We start from the raw sequence: 9,612 nt of genomic DNA on the forward strand, positions 1-9,612 counted from the left end.
CTGCAAACGCCACGCTTTCCCTATTTTCTTTTCAAAATATTTATTCTTATAGATTATTTTGGAGTCATAAATTTTTAAACAAATTACTACTAGCTAAATTTAGGCCAGAGGAGCCCAGAGACACTTTCTAAACTTTCGTGTTTATTCTACATTATCTATACATAGAAAGCCCCAAATATTATTAAATGTGTAATTTATGTGTGCATAAGTAAACACTAGACATGTTTAAAATTTTGAATTTAAATTACCTTCATTATATTGTTTTTAAGCCAATGTATTTGAGAGATATGTCATACTTTGATTCCATAAAATTTTACTGAAGAATCACATGTGAGAAACTATGTCATTGTGGTAATTAAAAATTAAGTGCAGATGTATATTTTTATTTTCTTTTTTCTCTTTATTTTATATATATATACATAGTTTTTTAGTTTTTTTTTAATGTTTGTTTACTTTTGAGACAATGCAAGAGACAGGGTGCAAGCGGCCGAGGGGCAGACAGAGGGAGACACAGAATCTGAATCTGAGCTGTCAGCGCAGAGCCTGACGTGGGGCTCAAACTCATGAACTGTGAGATCATGACCTGAGCCAAAGTTGGATGCTTAACCAACTAAGCCACTCAGGTGTCCCTATTTTATATATATTGTTTAGAGAGAGAGTGTGTGTGAGTGAGTGGGTGATAGGCAGAGAGAGAGGGAGAGAGAAAATCTTAAACTAGCTCCATACTCAGCATGGAGCCCAACATGGGGCTCGATCTTACAACCATGAGATCATGCCCTGACCCCAAATCAAGAGTCAGACACTTAACACACTGAGCTACCCAAGGGCCCCTACATTTTATTTCAGAACAAGGAAATCGAGCCTCAAAAGTTATGGACTAAATGATTCTGAAATACTTTATTTTTTTTAATATTTTTTTAAAGTAATCTCCACACCCAATATGGAACTTAAACCCACAACCCCGGGATCAGGAGTCCCATGCTCCACCAAATAAGCCAGCCAGGTGCCTCTGAAATACTTTATTTCCGGTGATATATTTATTGTGAAGTGTTTTGTGAATGGAAAAATAAGACTTGTAAATGGAATAATAGAACTTCTATTCCTTTCAGTCTTGGAACAGTGGATGTTTTTGTACCTGGATTGCTATCCACCACATAAAAATTTTTTTAACATTTATTTATTTTGAGAGATAGGGACAGAGCATGAGTGGGGGAGGGGCAGAGAGAGAGGGAGACATAGAATCCGAGGCAGGCTCCAGGCTCTGAGCTGTCAGCACAGAACCTGACGTGGGACTCGCAAAGTGTGAGATCATGACTTGAGCTGAAGTTGGACGCTTAACTGACTGAGCCACCCAGGCACCCCTTTTTAAATTTTTTTAACACTTATTTATTTTTGAGAGAGACACAGTGTGAGTGGGGGAGGCTATCCATCACATAAAACATTTGAGGGAATGACATCAGTAAAAGTTTTATTTGACTAAGCATCATTGGGTTAACTTCAGATTACAGGAATACCATTACTAATGAAATCTTGGTGATTACAATCTCCTGTCTCTGTTCCACAAAGGAGGGGAAAATTAAAATGACAGATGTTATCATGTTTGTAACCAGTTTTTCATCCGCAAGTCATTTTTTTTTACCTTAGGGTGTATGCCAATGCCCATCTGATGATTGCTGTGCAAAAAAAAAGAAATAGAAATCCATAAAATCACTATCATGCCATGTAATATAATATACTGTGTATTGAGGAAAAATTTACAACAGATAAGTAGCAAGCTACACATAATTCCCTAAACTTTAATCATCCAACAGAAACATGTGCTTAGCCTGACAATATTTGAACTGGATGTACCGTGGAAAAGGTTCCAGCAAAGGAACTTCACCTCCTTAACTTTAGATATTTATAGCAAAAGATGATTAAGAAACATATAAGCAATTATGTAATAATAGAGCTTCCCAGGACAGGAAGTGACCTTGCAAGAAAAATCTTCCTTACTCAGCCTGTTCTTCCATTAACCTACATAAGGCCAGTTGAATCACCTCTTTAATAAACTACAGGATAGGGGGGAGGAAACTAAGCCTTTAGGACCAACAGAATTACTCTTCTCTATGGCCATGGAATAAACTTCCCCCTTCATTTTGTAAATATATCCTTGACCATCTTATATAAAGGTATGAAGGCACATTATTTATTTAAGTAATTGCCCCAACAGTAGATAGAGATCTGTATTATAAAGTATTGAAATTGTGTGAGAAGGATAAGAGAAAAGGTAATAAGGAGGAAAGAGTTAAGCAATGGGTTTGTGATCTACGACTCCTATTATTGGACAGATGCTCCTGAAAAGAAAAAAAGAAAGCAGGTAATCCAATCTAATCTACTTGTAAACTTGCTGAAAATTGACCTTATTAAGCAGACTAATGCTATTTGTCAGAAATAAAGCACTCGTCTATGGAATGTTTATAGCAGAATGTCCTTGGTTGAGGATTGCTTATGGTAAACAATTCTAGAATTTATGGTTTATGAGGCGTGGCTTCCTGGAAAAACATGTAAGCTGCATTACTACCTGGGTATAAAAATGACAATGTTTCATAACTAAATCCTCCCTGAAGTATGATGTAATTCACACACTTAATTTCTTCATCTGTCATTCTGAGCCTAAGAGTGTGAGTCCAATATGGAAAGGGGAAAAAAATGGGGAGCCACATTCAAGTGTCTAAGACCTCTCCCTGTTTAGTTCTGTGTCTTTTGATTGCTTATAAATTAGGAAGTATTAGTGAACTTGATCCTGGGTAAAATCTACAATTAATATGAGTTTATTTTTACAATTTGACATTTTGTCATGGCTCAAGTGGAAAATAAGGTGTTTACCTCCTATTCTATTTCACAGATAGGAAAGCTTTCTTTCGCCTTGCATAAATCTTCAGAATGTGAGGGTTCCCTTGATTCCTAATGACCCCCATTCCTCCACTCACCTCTCAAGATGCTCCCTTTAAGGGGTTTCATTTTTCTCTTCTTGGAGAAATACAATCCATAAGCTTAGAATCATAACATAGAAATCCTTTGTCTACCCCAATGTCTTATCTATTCAGAAGACTGAGGCATAAAATTCACTAATGAATTTATAAATTTATTTATTTGATAGAGAGAGAGTATGTGAGCAGGAAAGAGGGGCCGAGGGAGAGAGAGAGAGAGAGAGGGAGAGAGTCCTAAGCAGGCTCCATGCTGAGCATGGCGGATCTTGATCCTGAGACCCTGGGATCATGACCTGAGCCAAAATTAAGAGTTGGATGCTCAGCTAACCTGGTGAGCTACCCAGGTGCCCCAGTGATTTTATCCTGTAGACAGTTTTTCTCTGCGGTGAGCAGAAATGAGTAATGATCCGTGGCTCTACTGATTCCACTCTGGATGGCAGGGAGGAGAGAAAAGGAACTTTGAGTATATGTGTGTTCTCATTGACATATGTAAAGAACGAGGGGTTTTCATTCTAGGCTGAGGCTGGATTCCTTTCAACAAATTTGAAATCAACCATAGATTGTTTGATCCTTAAGAAGGATCAATTTCTTTCTAAAGACATTCCTTATTTATTTATTTATTTATTTATTTATTTATTTCAGTCTATGAAATTTATTGTCAAATTGGTTTCCATACAACACCCAGTGCTCATCCCAAAAGGTGCCCTCCTTCACCCACCCTCCATCACCCACCTTCCCCTCCCTCCCACCCCCCATCAACCCTCAGTTTGTTCTCAGTTTTTAACAGTCTTAAAGGCATTCCTATTTAACATAAATAAGAAATTCATTTATTTTTAACATAACTTCAAAAATGATTTTTTAAACAATATACTCATTTTTCCCCCCTGAGGCATGTATTCTTTCCTTTCCTTGGGTTTCATAACAGATGTCCTTTATTGGGTCCTCAAATTATTCACACTTCTTTCTGATTTGGCTACAATTCAAGGGTTTCCATGACTCCCATCTCAGACTTAATTATTTGTTATAAGGGCTCACAGAACTGAGGGAAACATTCACTAACTATCAGGAGTTTATTATAAAGAATGCAAAGAAAGAGATATTTAGGGCAAGGTCTGGAAGGATCCTGAGTATGGGAGCTTCTGTCCCTGTGAAGTTTAGGGTTTACCACCCTCCTGACATGTGTATGTGTTTACCAACCCAGAAGCTCTCCAGACCCTGCCATTTTGGATTTTTATGAAGGTCCCATTATGTGGACGTGGCTGATTAAATCAGTGGCAGCAGGTGATTAACTCAATCTCCAGTGCCTCTCCTCTCCCAAGAGGACAAGACAGTAGTACTGAAAGTTCCAACCCCTTATTTTTTTATTTTTTATTTTTTATAAGATATTTACTTCTTTAGTAAGGTTTCCTTACAGTTGTGGCATAATCAATTTTTATAAATCTCTTCAGAAATATATGAGACAAAATTTATTTTCTATTAAAGAGCTAGAATATAAGTACACACAGACTCTATCCACTACATCACATTTTAAAATTATGTATTTCCAATCATGCATTAAAGTCTCACACTATAACTTTATTTTTATTTATTTCATTTTATTTTATCCAGCTTCTTTATTACAGTTCTAAGTTTAAAAAATTATGCTGTCATAAATGGGAACAAGGGAAGTAACATCATATTGACAAAAAAAAGTGTTGAATTCCCATGAAATAGGAACTCAGGATTGAGATGTTAATAACATATATAAATTGAGATCTCTTACTCACAATTGAGGTATGAAGTTTCTAGATAGTACAAGTTTTATCTTTGAATGAGACAAAAATATCCTAACACCAACTATTTTGTTTTTTGTGAGTTTGTTGTGGTTTTTTGTTTTTTTTTTTTTTTTTGGTCTTTTCCCTTTTCCTCGCTGTTTTATTTTATTTTTTTGTATTAAACATAATTTATTGTCAAAATGGTTTCCACATCGTTGATTACCAGCCTCCATCCTGAAGCTATCTAGAGACCACTCCAGAGTCACATTATTAACATAAACTCAGGTATGGTGGAAAGGGATTCATAAATAACAAAAGATGCTTTTCTCAGCCTTATCACTCAGGAAATTACTAGGGTTTTAGGAACTCTGTGTCAGCAACCAAAGACAAAGACCAAATATACGTTTCTTTTTATATCACAATATCATATTGAACATGTCATTTAATCTTCTCAGACTGTTTCCTGCCATTCCAGGTGAGAAAAAGAATGCCTGCCCTGTCTGCCTCATGGAGCTTGGTGAAGAACAAGCGAGATCACGTGCAAAAAACTCCTTGAAAACAATACACTGCTTTAAGATATAATGATTATGGCTATATGCTTGAAATCAATATCACCTGGAGATTGTTCTACCACTTTATATATAAATATGATTAATTATAATTTCCAGTATTGTATTCCATGGAAATCCAAAGTGTTTTCTAGGATCTTCCAGAACCTGGGAACTGACTGCCTCCTTGATCCTTCCTCTGCAACAGCAGTCCATTTTTGGACATCAGGAGAATTTTGGCTCTTTTCCATTTTTCACAAAGCAAAATAGTGATCCAAGTGATACAAAGCATTAATGAGTATAGTAGTCTTTAGCAAATATTTGGTTGGCATGATCTCCTAAATAGGGAAATTTACACTATGGTAATGAAATCGCTTATAATTCAGCACCATTCATCCCTGGTTCTTAAGTGTTTTGAGCATACAATAAAGAGAAAATTCCACTGGCTCTTCCTCCGTGTAGTCCTGTATCTCATACACTTTCTTTTCTTTTCTCATCATTTTCTTTGATGATATCTTTTCTTTCCTCCAACATTTTAGAAGCAGAGTAAATTGATCTCCTACTCTCATAAAGAATACTTTGCCTTGGGGCGCCTGGGTGGCGCAGTCGGTTAAGCATCCGACCTCAGCCAGGTCACGATCTCGCGGTCCGTGAGTTCGAGCCCCACGTCGGGCTCTGGGCTGACGGCTCAGAGCCTGGAGCCTGTTTCCGATTCTGTGTCTCCCTCTCTCTGCCCCTCCCCTGTTCATGCTCTGTCTCTCTCTGTCCCAAAAATAAATAAACATTGAAAAAAAAATTAAAAAAAGAATACTTTGCCCATATTTCCCTAGTTTATCAATATAATTTCCAAATACATTTCCTTCTTAAAAATAATCATTACTGCAACTGTTAGTAAAATATTTATTGAATTTCTATACTCAATAATAGCAATTGAAAGCTACAATCTTTCTGACGTACCTCACAATAACCCTGTTAACTAAATTAGTATCCTCATTTTCCTTTTGAGGACACTGAGTCACAAAGATGTTAAATTACTTCCCGCATTTCAGACAACTAGTAAGTAGGAGAGAACATTTCAATACTAACCTGACTGATTTATATTCTTTGCTTCTAATAATTACACTAAAGATTTTCACCGAATTTATTGGTTTTTGAAGGGATTTTAGAATGAAAATAAAATTGTGATCACAAAGATAAATAAAATACAACATTATGGACCAAAGGACAATGTATTAGGTTCATGTCAGGAGTAGAAGATGTGTACTACATACTAGAAATATCTCTTTAGACCTAGATTTTTTTTTTTTTACCAGTTGCTTTTGATAGAGAACCCAGATATGGGATTTAGTGCTTGTGCTCTCTTTGAACCAGCCATATGAGAATTCCTTCCATCCTATACATTGCTCACTTCTAAGAAAGATTGTCTAGTTGACTTGTTTATAAGGATTTTATTTTAAAAATTTTCAGGTATATTAATAATTTAAAATATAACAAATACATTTAAAATAAGTTTCTCATTTGTTTTATTTAGAGAAAATTAAGTTATCCTCATGAGTGGTAGACATATCTGATCCTGAAAATTATGGTCTTTAGGTTTTAATATGCTTAGCAGCTAAACTTCTGTGTTATGTTATATACTTATTAAGAGTTTGCATAAAAATTTAATGGCCAAAAAAGCTGAGGTCTTCAGTTGCATAATTGCTTTGAAGTTTAACTCGCTCCGTCACTTAACTTTTTCTCATTGATCTAAGCTGCATACACAACTAAAATAAGCATAAAACTTCCCTTGTAGATATGTGCGCTAGGGTCAATGATGCTGAAGGACAAACATATAGATTTTGTCATTTGCTTCATCTGAGAGTAAAAAGATGAATTAAAACATTTTAAAATAAAAACATCCATGTATATTGCCTTTTTTTGGTCCAGAAAGTTTATAGAAGGTATAAAGCTTTACTCTTAATTCATCTGAATTTCAAAATTATAGAAATAATGATGCTCAGCAGAAAAATCTATAATGACGATTGACTTTTCAACCAACAGCCATACAACACTGTCATTAAACTGGACCCTGGCTTTTATCATTTATGTGGAGAGGCTGGATAATGCACATAGTTAATGGCAGATGGGTGCTTTAAAATGAGTAAAAGTTTACTACTAACTAATGAGTTTTCAAAGCAGTAAAAATTGGTGGGGGATGAATAAGTGCTGACGTAAGGGCATACTTCAAAATAGGAAGCCAGAGAAGTTGTGCATTGTTTAGCTCACATAAGTCATTTCAGATATTAACAAACATAGTGTTGCTTTGAATATTTTTACATGGCCAGAATTTGTGATCACAAAGTTTCTGCAAAACAACAAACACTGTCTATATAATAAAGGAAGAATTCACAGAAAAGAAAAAAAAATGCTAAATCTAATGAGATAAATGAATTATAGGACTATTAAAGAGAGAAAACTGTTCATATCTGTCAGAGATTTCTATCATGTTCTATTTCTAGAGTTTGAGAGAAATCAATGAATTTTCACCGGGAAAAGTGTTGACAAAATAAACAAAAAAAATCATCAGTAAAAATTGCATAAGTTTCATTACTAGAATTTTTATCACTAAATTTCCAGGCAGCTTGTTTGTGTTATACGCTATAGATTTTAAATTAATACAGATAATTAGAAGTAAAAGACTAATTATTTTAAAGATTTTTTTTAAAGTTTTTATTTATTATTGAGAGAGAGAAACAGAGCATGAGCATGGGAGGGGCAGAGAGAGGAGGAAACACAGAATCCAAAGCAAGCTCCAGGCTCTGAGCTGTCAGCACAGAGCTGGACACAGGGCTTGAACTCACAAACTGTGAGATCATGACCTGAGCTGAAGTTGGACACTCAACCGACAGCCACCCAGGCACCCCAAGACTGATTATTTTAGATTATCCTGGAATAGAAATTAGTTTTCTTTACAATTGATCTGTGTTCTAATTTGCATTTATTTATAGATAATAGATAACTAAATAGATATACAAGTTATATAATATGAGAAAAGTTTCTGGTTCGTAACATTATTTCAAATATACATATACAATTTATATTTGTGTGTTGTTAAAATAATCTTCATTTGTTTTACTGGAACTTTTCAATGTAATCACATTTCTTGAAATTATAACGATATAAAGATATGGACATAAATTGGGACCATACGTTACCATAAATTAGGGCTCAGAGTCACTAATTTACTCTGGAGATTTTTTCCTTTTAGATTACTTTTATTTTCATTTAATTTTATTTCTTTTTAAGTTATTTATTTATTTTGAGAGAGAGCCGGGGAAGGGCAGAGAGAGAAGAGAGAGAATCTCAAGCAGGCTGTGAGGGAATAGCCCAACTGGGGCTCAAACTCAGGAACCACTCATGACCTGAGCCGAAAACAAGAGTTGGAAGTTCAACCGGATGAGCCACCCAGGTGCCCCAATATACTTTGAAATAGTACATAGAGTACAGGTTTTCCTGATACTGAAAGTGGAGCATGCCTATGATACTTTTCATAAACCAAAATGGTGAAAAGGGAAGAGATCCCTTGCGTTTTGAAAGTTTGTGTTATGCCAGTTCACTTTTACTGAAGGCTTTTATTAGTACCTGCTTTTGGTAACCATGAGAAGTATGAACAGGATTTTTGCTTTTTCTGAAAATAAGTTGTTATTGTACTAATATAGGTCTTTCATAAAAATAAAGTGGCATAACTTTCAGAAAGGGGGTGGGGGATATCTGCATAATCCTAACTTTATAGAAGATAACACACATATACACTATATATGCTCAAGGAAAGTCTGAAATTATATCATTTAGAAAGTAATAGTGATCATATATAGGTGGGTGGGATACTTTTTTATATGCAATATGTTTTTAATAAAAAGTATAATTTTGCGATAAATATATTCCATATTAAAAACCCATTAATGGAAAGAATTTTAAACAGCTTTCTAAAGGATTTACAAGTATGTGAGTTTTTCATTCAAGATCTCTCATTGACAACCACAAGAGATGTCAGGACTACAGTTGAAAATAATTCCAAAAAAATGTTGAAATCCTCCTGCAAAATTATCTTTAGCCTTCCCCATTTAATATACGGTGAGGGCAAGGTGATTTATTATCAGCTCAAGGAATAACCACTTTGATTTGCATTTCAAAACTGTACTTGATGGCTTTCTGGTTTGCATTAAGCTTGATAATTTCTTTTAGGTCTTGGGCCAATCGATTTGTGTTAATATGCAGAAATGCATTAAATTAAATGCGTTGCACAGATGATAGTCATCAGATGATTGCTTGGCTATACCCTTTTGTAGCAGGTGAGTA

At 35.1% G+C, this 9,612-nt stretch overlaps 1 long non-coding RNA gene across 1 annotated transcript; it reads left to right on the forward strand.

Moving 5' to 3' along the window:
• The first annotated feature begins 2,562 nt into the window (after nucleotides 1–2,562).
• LOC123384704 lies at nucleotides 2,563–5,721 on the forward strand. Its single transcript, XR_006596160.1, has 2 exons — nucleotides 2,563–2,663; nucleotides 5,202–5,721. It is a non-coding gene; the product is annotated as an uncharacterized LOC123384704 (long non-coding RNA).
• Nucleotides 5,722–9,612: the final 3,891 nt, after the last annotated feature.

The sequence above is a fragment of the Felis catus genome, chromosome B1, assembly GCF_018350175.1.
Source record: "Felis catus isolate Fca126 chromosome B1, F.catus_Fca126_mat1.0, whole genome shotgun sequence".
Taxonomy (NCBI): Eukaryota; Metazoa; Chordata; class Mammalia; order Carnivora; family Felidae; genus Felis; species Felis catus.